Raw genomic sequence first — 9,828 nt, 5'->3', positions numbered from 1 at the left:
TCACAGTGCACCACCACTAACAAGTGTGATTCAATGCACAAACCTAGCACGATGATGGATAGAACTTGCACTTGGATGTGGATTCCCTGTTTATTCAGAATTATTTATGCACTATAGGACTATTTATGCACTAGGACTGCTATAACCAATTAGGGGTTTTAGGCAGAAGTAAGAAAAGTTAAGCTTAGCATCTAGTAATATCATTACTTGTCTGCTGCACTATTTAGGTTTTAAAGCACTGAATAAAAGACTAATATTGCCTTCAAAATCAATTTTTTTACATTGCCCATCCAGAATGACAAGCTAGCATCGTGAAAGGGGAGAAGATTGTTGCTTGCCACTAGGGCAAGTAGCACTTTTTTTTAAACACTTCACATCTAATAATTCATCTTTCTGACCCTTAGATGTGAAGCTCCTCATGAAGACTGAATAAAACCAGAATGGGAGTAAACAACTCACTGGTAAAATGAGATGAATCCCTTAAAAAAATGCCTTTGCATTGCTTTCCATATTAGAAAGCCTTGCAAACTACTTAGATCCCATTTCTGTCATTGTAATAAACAGGAGAATTCATTGATTTTGGAAAGCATAACTTTATCTCAGCTCTCTTTGAAAGAATAGAGGATTTTTTTTTCCATGTCTGTTGTTTCCTAGTGGGAAAAGAATTTATTATGGAAAGTTTTGAAATTGACTTATTTCCATGAGACTGGTGATGAATATACATGTCTATATGCCTAATGGCTAACTGTGCAAATATGCATTTGATTCATCACTCCCTTGCATCAAATTTTATGAATAAGATTTTTTGAAATAAAGAGCACTGTGACAATATAAAATTGATAGGGCAGAGAATCATAATCTTGCACTCTCCACTAAAGAACTGTAACATGTTGCAATTATGATTTATGATCTTTTTCTACTTACTTTTGTACTGGTTCAAGTGGCAAAAGAGAGTGAAGGGCAAAGCAGAACTAGGATGTGGTCTAGTAAGCAGCTGTCCTGTGTTCATCTATTTCTTGCTGACCTAAAACAGGAAAAAAAAAATTTAGGTTGTTTCAGGGATCTTTCTTGTTTGGAATAATGCCATGAAGGAATATCTAAATCCTCTCCTATTTTTGAGCTGATTCATTTAAAATATCAATGCACTGAATTAATCTTTCTGATCCAGACCACTAAGTCTTTCCTTCAACCAGCTTTTCTTTTTGTTGGACTTTATCTCAGATTCTCTCTCACACCTGCTGCCAGATCAATCTCAAATCACAAAAACTTCAGCAAAATGCCTATAGACTTCTTTTAGTGGAATTAAAGAGTTAAATGAGTTACATCTATTTTTTAAGACATGTAATTTTTTTTTTTCTGCAGCATTGTAAAGTATTAACTAAGTAAGACTGTAAAAGTTGTGATTCTATTTTAAAGATTTTTTTATGACAAAATGAGTAACCAAATTACCTCATTGTGATGACCCATTCATTCTGCCACAGCCTTTGACACCTGCCATGGTTATTACTCAAGAAGTTATGTTTCAAATATCTGTTAAAACTCCTCAGTAAAGGCATCTCTTCTATTAATTCATTACAGTGCTTTCCAGAGAAAAAGGCAGAAAATATTCCAAACAAAAAGCTGTGGCACCACAAATATATTGATAAATAATCTGTTGATAGAATTGCTGTGAGATCTCAAATTCCTTTATGGGATAGATACATGAATATTCATTAAGGGTGATTTTCTCACACTTCACTTTGACATTTTCTTGCCTGAAAAACAGTCATCTCACCCAAGTGGGATGACTCAGTGTGTCATGGATTTAGACACAATCTGTCTTTTCATATAAGCACCCAAAGGAATAAAAATGGACTGGCTGGATAAATTGTTTGGACTTGAGGGAGAAAGGTTTGACACACCCACCAGTTTCTAGGACAGAGGCAGAAATTATGATATTACTTTGAACAATCTTACGCTTTATAGTTAGCATTTTTCAGATTTAAAATATCTATTGTTTAAAAGAGATACCAAAGTAAGGGACCAGTGTGAAAGTGATGAGGATGTATCCCACAGAGAGATGACAAGAAATTAAAAGTAAGAACACTTTATCAGTACTCTGGATCAGCCAGGTGCAGCCAATGTACTGGCATGTATTACCAAAAGGTAGTGGTGGCATTTTCATCATGGTCATTACTATGGCCTTAGATATTCAACTACTTGTATAAAAGCTAGAATATATTTATAAATATATTTATAACTGTTTCCTTGTGTATAGGTAAATTATGACCTAGTGTATTTGTTCAGGAAATATAAAAAGAAATGTGTTTGGATACTGAGATCCAGCTCTCAAAATAGCATTATTAAGACAGCTAATTAGTGACTTCACCATTAGATGTAGCATAACCAAAACAGCCCACACAAAGAATCCCCCTTGCTAAGTAAGACAGGAATTTTAACAGATGGAGTACAATGTGTAGGGACTTCTACATAACCTCTTAGATACAGTACCAAAACTTGAAGGCTTGAAAATGGGCTACAGAAGAAGCTCTGATACAGTTTGTGACAGCTTAGGTTGTGTTCTAGGCTCTTTCAACACCCAACTGCAGAGAGAGAGAGAGGAATAAGGGTACCTCTTCCCTGTAGCTAACAGTTTTAAGAATGTATTGCAGGAAGAGGGAATGCCAGAGTTCAGCAGTCACCAATTGCTGAGAATAACAATAGGATCAATGAAGGGGGACAGAAATGAAGAACATAGTAATAGTGACTTCCTCATTAGAAAACCTTGACAGAGGTACTAAGATTTAAAGAGCATTGCTGTATTGTACACTGCTCAGTGCACTGAAAAGCCACTGTGTAGCAGGAAATCTATGTGATAGATTATGAGAACTTATAAAAAACTGGTGGAAGCAGTCTTAAAGGGTAAAGCACCCACACCTGAGGTTGAAGAGCACACCAAGTTGGGCAGGAGTGGTGATCTGCTGGAGAGTAGGAAGGCTCCCCAAAGGGATCTGGACAGGCTGGGTTAATAGACTGAGGCCAATTCTAAGAGATACAGCAAGGCCAAGTGCTGAGTCCTTTACTTGGGTCACAACAACCCCCTGCAGTGCTATAGGCTGGGGAAAGATTTCTGACTGCCGTGCTAGTGGCTGGAAAGACTTTCAGTGAAAAAGAACCTGAGGGTGCTGGTCAACAGCAACTGAATGTCATCCAGTGTGTGCCCAGGTGGCCAAAAAGGCCAGTGACATCCTGGCCTGTATCAGAAACAGCATGGCCAGCAGGGTCAGAGCAGTGATTGTCCTCCTGTACTCAGCACTGGTGAGGTCACCCTTCCAGTCCTGTGCTGGTTTGACCCCCTCAATTCAAAAACAACACTGAGGAGTGAGTCCAGAAAAGACAAGACATCTGGTGAAGGGTCTGGAGCACAGATCCAATGAGGACATACTGAGGGAGCTGAGGCTGTTTATTCTGGAATAGAGGAGGCTCAGGCTCAGAGCTTATCGCTGTGTACAAATACCTGACAGGATGCTGCAGTGGGATGAGTATTGGTCTCTTCCAAATAACAGGGGCTAGAATAAGAGGATATGTCCTCAAGTTGTGCCAAAGAAGATTGAGATTGGATATTAGGAAAAATTTCTTCATGGGATGGGTTGTTAAGTATTGAAACAAGCTACTCAGGGAAATAGTTGAATCACCATCCCTGGAGGTATTTAAAGGATGTGTAGATGTAGCACTTAGAGAAAGGGTTTTTTTTAGTGGTTGATCTGGCAGTGTTAGAATTATAGTTGGACTCAATCGTCCTAAAAGTCCTTTCCAACATAAATGATTCTACATTTCTATTATTTACTTTTTAAACAAGAAATACATTGACATCGTAGTTTAGGAAAATTTAGGCGATAGCACAGGACAACATATCTCTATTCCAGTGGTTTCTAAGACATAATAATTTATGATAATTTAGTTTAGTTGTCAACCTAAGAATAGATTTATTTTTTTTTTTACAAAACAATAGAGGACCTAAAGTGTATGAAGAAAAAGTCCTTTTTAAAAATCATAGCTGCATTTAAAGTAGGGCAGCAATTCTATAGCATAATAGAGCTCTTGTATAGTGTACTTTGTCTGCAAGATCAATTCCTTCAAGAAACTGTAGTCATAGCAGCCAAAGTCTGTTTCCAGATATCTACCTGCTCTTCTCACTGAATTAGGTGTGAAAAATAATGTGCATTTTTGAAGGCTGTCATGACACAAATAAATCAATCTTTACAATTTCTTTTTTGTGATGAGTCAATATGGACTGAACATTTTATATAAGTATATGAATAAACACTATTGAGTCTTTCAGGTTACCTAGTGTTAGTTTTAAAAATTCTTTAAAGCCATTCCTTAATTGAAATCAGAAATACTGACGGCCAGCAAAAGATCAGGGAAAAGACCTTAAGAATAAACTGTCTCTAATCTAGCAGAGGATAACATATTCTGAAAGGTAATATTTTCCCTATAAATACCTTAAAAGATGCACTTCCAGAACAGAGTAGAGCTATCTGCTGAGGGACAGGCTAATTTTATGCCAAACTTCTTTGAACTATCCAATTCACACATTTGCATCAGCATAGAAAAAGAAGCTAGGAAAACTACTTTAGCCACTGCTCCTGGAACATTTTGATAAAACACAGAGGAAAGAGGTGTACCCTGAAACATGGGGAATATAAGACATTATTGTATTATTGACTACAGGCTTACAGAGTAGGAAAGGAGAACCAAAACAAATTGTGATGAATAAGTATAAATGTGTGGGATTTGGTCTATTACACAGAGAATATTGTGGAGAAAAATAGGATTGAAAAACAGATTTAGTCAATTCAATGTCTTGTTGAATTAATATCACTGGTCCCTGTGTTGGCCTTGGGTACTTGTAGTATTTGAATACAGAGTAGCATTATTATTCACTGTTCAAAAGGAAACATTGTGTTTTCTACCTTTCTGGTCCTGAATTTCACATTATTTGTCTTAGGTGGTTTTGTGTTGTTCTTTTAGCTCCTTGGCTTAGATGCCCTTGCTATCTGTATACTTTATTCAACATTAGATTTTTCTGAGAAACTTATATCTCCAGTTGTGGTGACACCAGATGCCCACTTCAGAATACAGCTAAGTTCTAGAATTCTAAATCAGAAATTTGAGTATCAAATTCTGGTTTACTTCTTCATTTGAATTAAAAAAAAAAAAAAAAAACCAACCCAAAAAAACAAAAACCAACTAATCACACTGAACAAACCCCCACAATTAATGAGAAAAAAAATCTTTCAATTCCTTGATCATCTGTTTGAATGTTTCAGGGTTTAGTCTCAGCCACTTCTTTTCTTCCTTATCTCTTCCCATTGACAGTTCTATGAAGAGATTGAATTCTTACATTTACTGCTTCCAGGCATGGACATGGATTCTTGTCTGGAAAGTCAAGAATTTTATTAGTATGGGTCCCTTTGTCCGGTTTTGGTTTTTACATATTCTGGGTCAGGGAGGACCTCACCAGTTTGACTACTTGTCACCAGGCTTCATCTACCAACTGCTGTGCAACAAAATGAAAATCATCCGTGCTTGTAAAAATAAATGTTTCCTTTTTAAGACATGTTGTGTACTGTATTCATCTACGACAGTCTAGCCAATTCCATGAGCTCTTTTAGAGTTCCCATGAGCTGGAGCCTAGGATATTTAAGTGTCAATGTACAAAGAGTTCAATCCAAGAGCCTTTATGAAACATAATTGCCCTAATAAATTGATACAGACATTTCTCTATGATCAAATTCTGATTCTTGCAGCCCTTTTCAAAAATTAGCCTCTGTGCTTGCTGGGAAATAAGTTTATAAATGCTTCTAGAGACAAGCAATCTCTTACCACTTTTTTAAAAAAACATTTCTGACCATCTGTTTGACTGGCGGGGGGGGTGGGTGGGTTTTTTTGTCTTTTGTTTCTCTTATAATTGAAGATTTTTTTTTTCTTCCTTTTAGTCTTTCATTTTCCTCCCAGATCCTAAGCTTGAGATCAGAAATTTTAAGTTAATCAGACTGGAACATATACATCTACTATGGATGACCTTATGACAGAATGTGTTCCAGTTCCTCTGTGCTGAAGTATAAACAGAAAAAAATCCCACATCAGCAGAAATGGTGAAGCTAAAAAAATATGAATTCAGGAAAATGGCTGTGTGCTCTTGAACTGAAAAAAAATAACATAAATCTTTAGTTCAATAACTGATATATGCATTGTATGGATGAATTTGAATTCTCATTGCTCAACTCTGCTTTGTAGTTCAGAAACATCCTTGAAAAAAATCAAAAGCAAAAAAAAAGAAATCCAACTTAAAACATAAAACTGAAAAAAGTATCTTTTTTTCTTTTTGAACAAGTCAAGGTTATAAGAGTTGTGTTTGTGCAGACAAACAGCATAATTTCTTTTCAGTAAAGAATGTTAAGGGAGTGAGCAAAAAGAACAAAAAAATTACAGTAATGTAGAAAATCACAAGCTTTCATTTCCAAGAGATCTTTTTTACTTTATGCAGTAAACATGGAACAGTTTCCAAAATTGTTTTTTTTTTAAATCTACATTTTTCTGCTTTAAACTGAAGTAAGGAATCTAAAAAGTAGGATGTCTTTCAAGTTTCACCTGCAGTGTGAGCAGTTTCATCTTTTCTATTCTGCAGTAAGAAAACAGGATAATTACCTTTCTTTACCTTGTAATTCTTTGACATAATTAAGAACCATTCTATTAACCCACTTTTGGAGAGGTCAGCTGTTCCTCAAAATGAAAGGTAAGAAAAATGAAATTAACATATGAGTAATAGGTATACAATGAGTAATACATACTTTTGTGTCTTCCCTTGAAGCGTTCTGGTAAAAGGTTTCTAACGATTAGTGGTAGATTAACCATGCTGAAAGTTGGAACATTTTTCAGTTGGAAAATCCAAATAACCATACAAAAAATGGATTATCTCCTCCTCCCACTCTAATCTGGTTGTTTAGGTATTCCTTCAAAGTTTAAGCATGTTCTATGAAGAAGATAGCCACTCTGATGCAATAAATTAAAAAAAGATAAATTAAAAAGAAAAAATTAAAAAAGCAGTTAAACATAAAAAAGTTTCTACATTTTATCCCAAAAATACTGAAGAAAATATCATTAATTCAGTGTCAGGGAACTCAATAGTTAAATAAAAAAAACTATTTAAGAAAAAAGAAACTTAAACAATGAGCAATTGTAAGTAACCAAATAGAAGTGTTCACCCCTGTTCTTTCAAACTAAATCGTGATGTCCCCGAAGTTACAAAGTTTGCCATTGACTTCGTGGGGATAGGACAAGATCCTTTCTCGGTTGACATATATGCTCCCAAAGATGACAAGTTCTACAGGATCAACAACTAGAAGCACACTGTAACATTCCTATACCAAGTTCAACTGTAGAGCTAACCAAAACTTTTCTTGTCTCATCAAAACTTGCCACATTCCTATCACCAGTGAGCATGAGTTCTCTACAGTGAGTACTTGCCTGACTCTTCTTTTTGGAAGGGAAATGTTCTTTTGCATTTTACATCCACAGGTTTAAGCCTTACACATGTGAAAGAGAGTGCCCTGTAACAGCACAAAAAGCAGTCCTTTGCCTCCTAGTTGTAGGTCTGTGTTTTAATAGTCCTTCATTCCACTGCGTGTGACAGGCCAGCATGAAAGCTCTGGTAGTTAGGCAATTAACAAATTGGTCAAGGAGCTCATCGCTGCCGTAAAAATAAAAAGTATTTCATTTGTATATTACTTTAATTAATAATGTAAGCCTTGCCATTCAAATGGGATTAAAGGCTATAGAGAAGTTTAGTGACTGTGTCTTAGTTTGCATAGAACTTAATGCTGATAACAATCAAAATCCTGTGAAAAAGTAACTCTGATTGTCATAATCATCTTTGAACAACAGTTTATGCAAGTAACAGTTTCTGAAACATCTGAAAATCTGCATTATTACTACTCTTCCAGTAATGCCCTGGAGGAGTAAAAAGAACTACACTTTATCTGGTGTTTTACTATAAACTTGTCTTATTTATGTAGGAATTAGACAAAACATCTCAAATAGGTCTGAATAGGAAAAATCACTTTTCCCTCAACATCTAAAATCCTTTTCGTGACAACAGTCTTTATGGCTTTGAAAAGAGAGTAGTGTGCAGAAAAAAAAATAAACAAAAATATCACTAATTGTATTTAAGAAATAATATAAAGTATCCATTGTCTTTCCTTTGAGTTATGAAATTTAGTGAGATGCCCAATTAAAAAAAAAAAAGCAATCAGGATTGAGGACTGATTTGAGTTATCTCTATTTTAGGAAGTCAGTCCAGAGGCTATAACTGTTCTGCAAAATACATTATTAGGTATCTAGTTTGGGTATATGGCCAGGCCTTTGACATGATTTTAAGACACAGCCAGATCACATTCTGTCTTCTGTTTCCAGGAAAAGGAAACCTGTGGACTGAAAGAGAGAAGACAGCTGCACAATTCTCTGAACTGTTACTGCAGGATACACAGTGCAGTACCTCTGTATAATGTAGTCAGGAGTTAACTCCTCTGGTGCAATGGGAATATTAAGTCATCTTTAAGACATAAAGATTTTTACTGCATCTGATTCATAATTTTTATTTATGATTTATGCCAAAAAATGGTCAAAAGCCAACATCTTTCTTTTTTTTCAGTGAGAGAACATAACCCAAACTGCCAGTTAGTCCCAGGGAGATTTTAAAAATAGGCTGCTAGATGAAGAAGGAAAATTGAGATAATTTTGTTTAGGTATCTCACATAATAGAAAAATGAATATTGATAGTAAACTGAGGAAGTCTAATTTCAGTTATATTTTAAATAAGAAAAATCTTCCCTGCAAAATTCATCCCAACTTAAAAAAAAATAAAAATCATAGAGCAAGAAATATTTTCCTTTAAAAAAACCTCAAATTCAACAGTACATTCTCTTTAGAATGAAAGCATTTTATTTACTATTTTTATTACTTATTGCATATATAAGCAGCTTTCTTTCTCTAGTTTTCTAATGTATAAGTTGCCTTAACTTTTGTACATGTTCATGATTTTGTTAATTTTTTCACCCAGATATTGGCACTGTCTCAGAATCAGGAGAAAAAAGCAAAACAAAATTAAAAAAAAATCAAAATTTAAAAAAAAAAGAAAATAAAAATAGACATACGAAGATGCAAGGCCAGCAAACACAAAAGCATAGCTTTCTAACTTTCTAACTTTAAAGACATGAAAAAGAAATGGCTGAAATTTTAATAAGGCTGAAAATTAAAAACAGAAAAGATGTGGCAGTGGAATCTTGAAATGAGACAAAGGAAAGAAAAAGAAAGGCCAAACAACAAAAGTAAATTATCATAATGAAAACTAAAAGCCTTCCTTCATCTGTCTTAAAAATAGATGCCAATGTTTTGCAGATTAACTTTGGGTTTGTAATTATGGACTTGTGGAGTAATGAATGTTGGTGAACTAAACTGCTCACTTAGGGAGTGTAGCTAAATCCCTGCAATAGCAGAAACAGCTGTTGCCCATTATGCTTTGATTTTTGATGATAAGTGGTAAGAAAGGTTGGGAAAAGGTGACCATTCAGCACTTGTTATTATGAGGTAATGGCTCCAATGATGTTAGCAAAATAATTAAAACCACCATCAGTCCTATTCTCTGTGATGACACTTAATGGTGTTTCCATCTCTCCCTGCTCTCCTAAAATGTATTCACATATGGAGTAATACTGGAGGTTAGGGTAAAAATGGAACAAATCACAATTGAAGAAGATTTTGTACATTACATATGCAGCCCTAATC

This window comes from Agelaius phoeniceus, chromosome 2 (genome assembly GCF_051311805.1).
Source record: "Agelaius phoeniceus isolate bAgePho1 chromosome 2, bAgePho1.hap1, whole genome shotgun sequence".
Classification (NCBI taxonomy): domain Eukaryota; kingdom Metazoa; phylum Chordata; class Aves; order Passeriformes; family Icteridae; genus Agelaius; species Agelaius phoeniceus.
Note: the sequence above shows the minus strand (reverse complement) of the source record.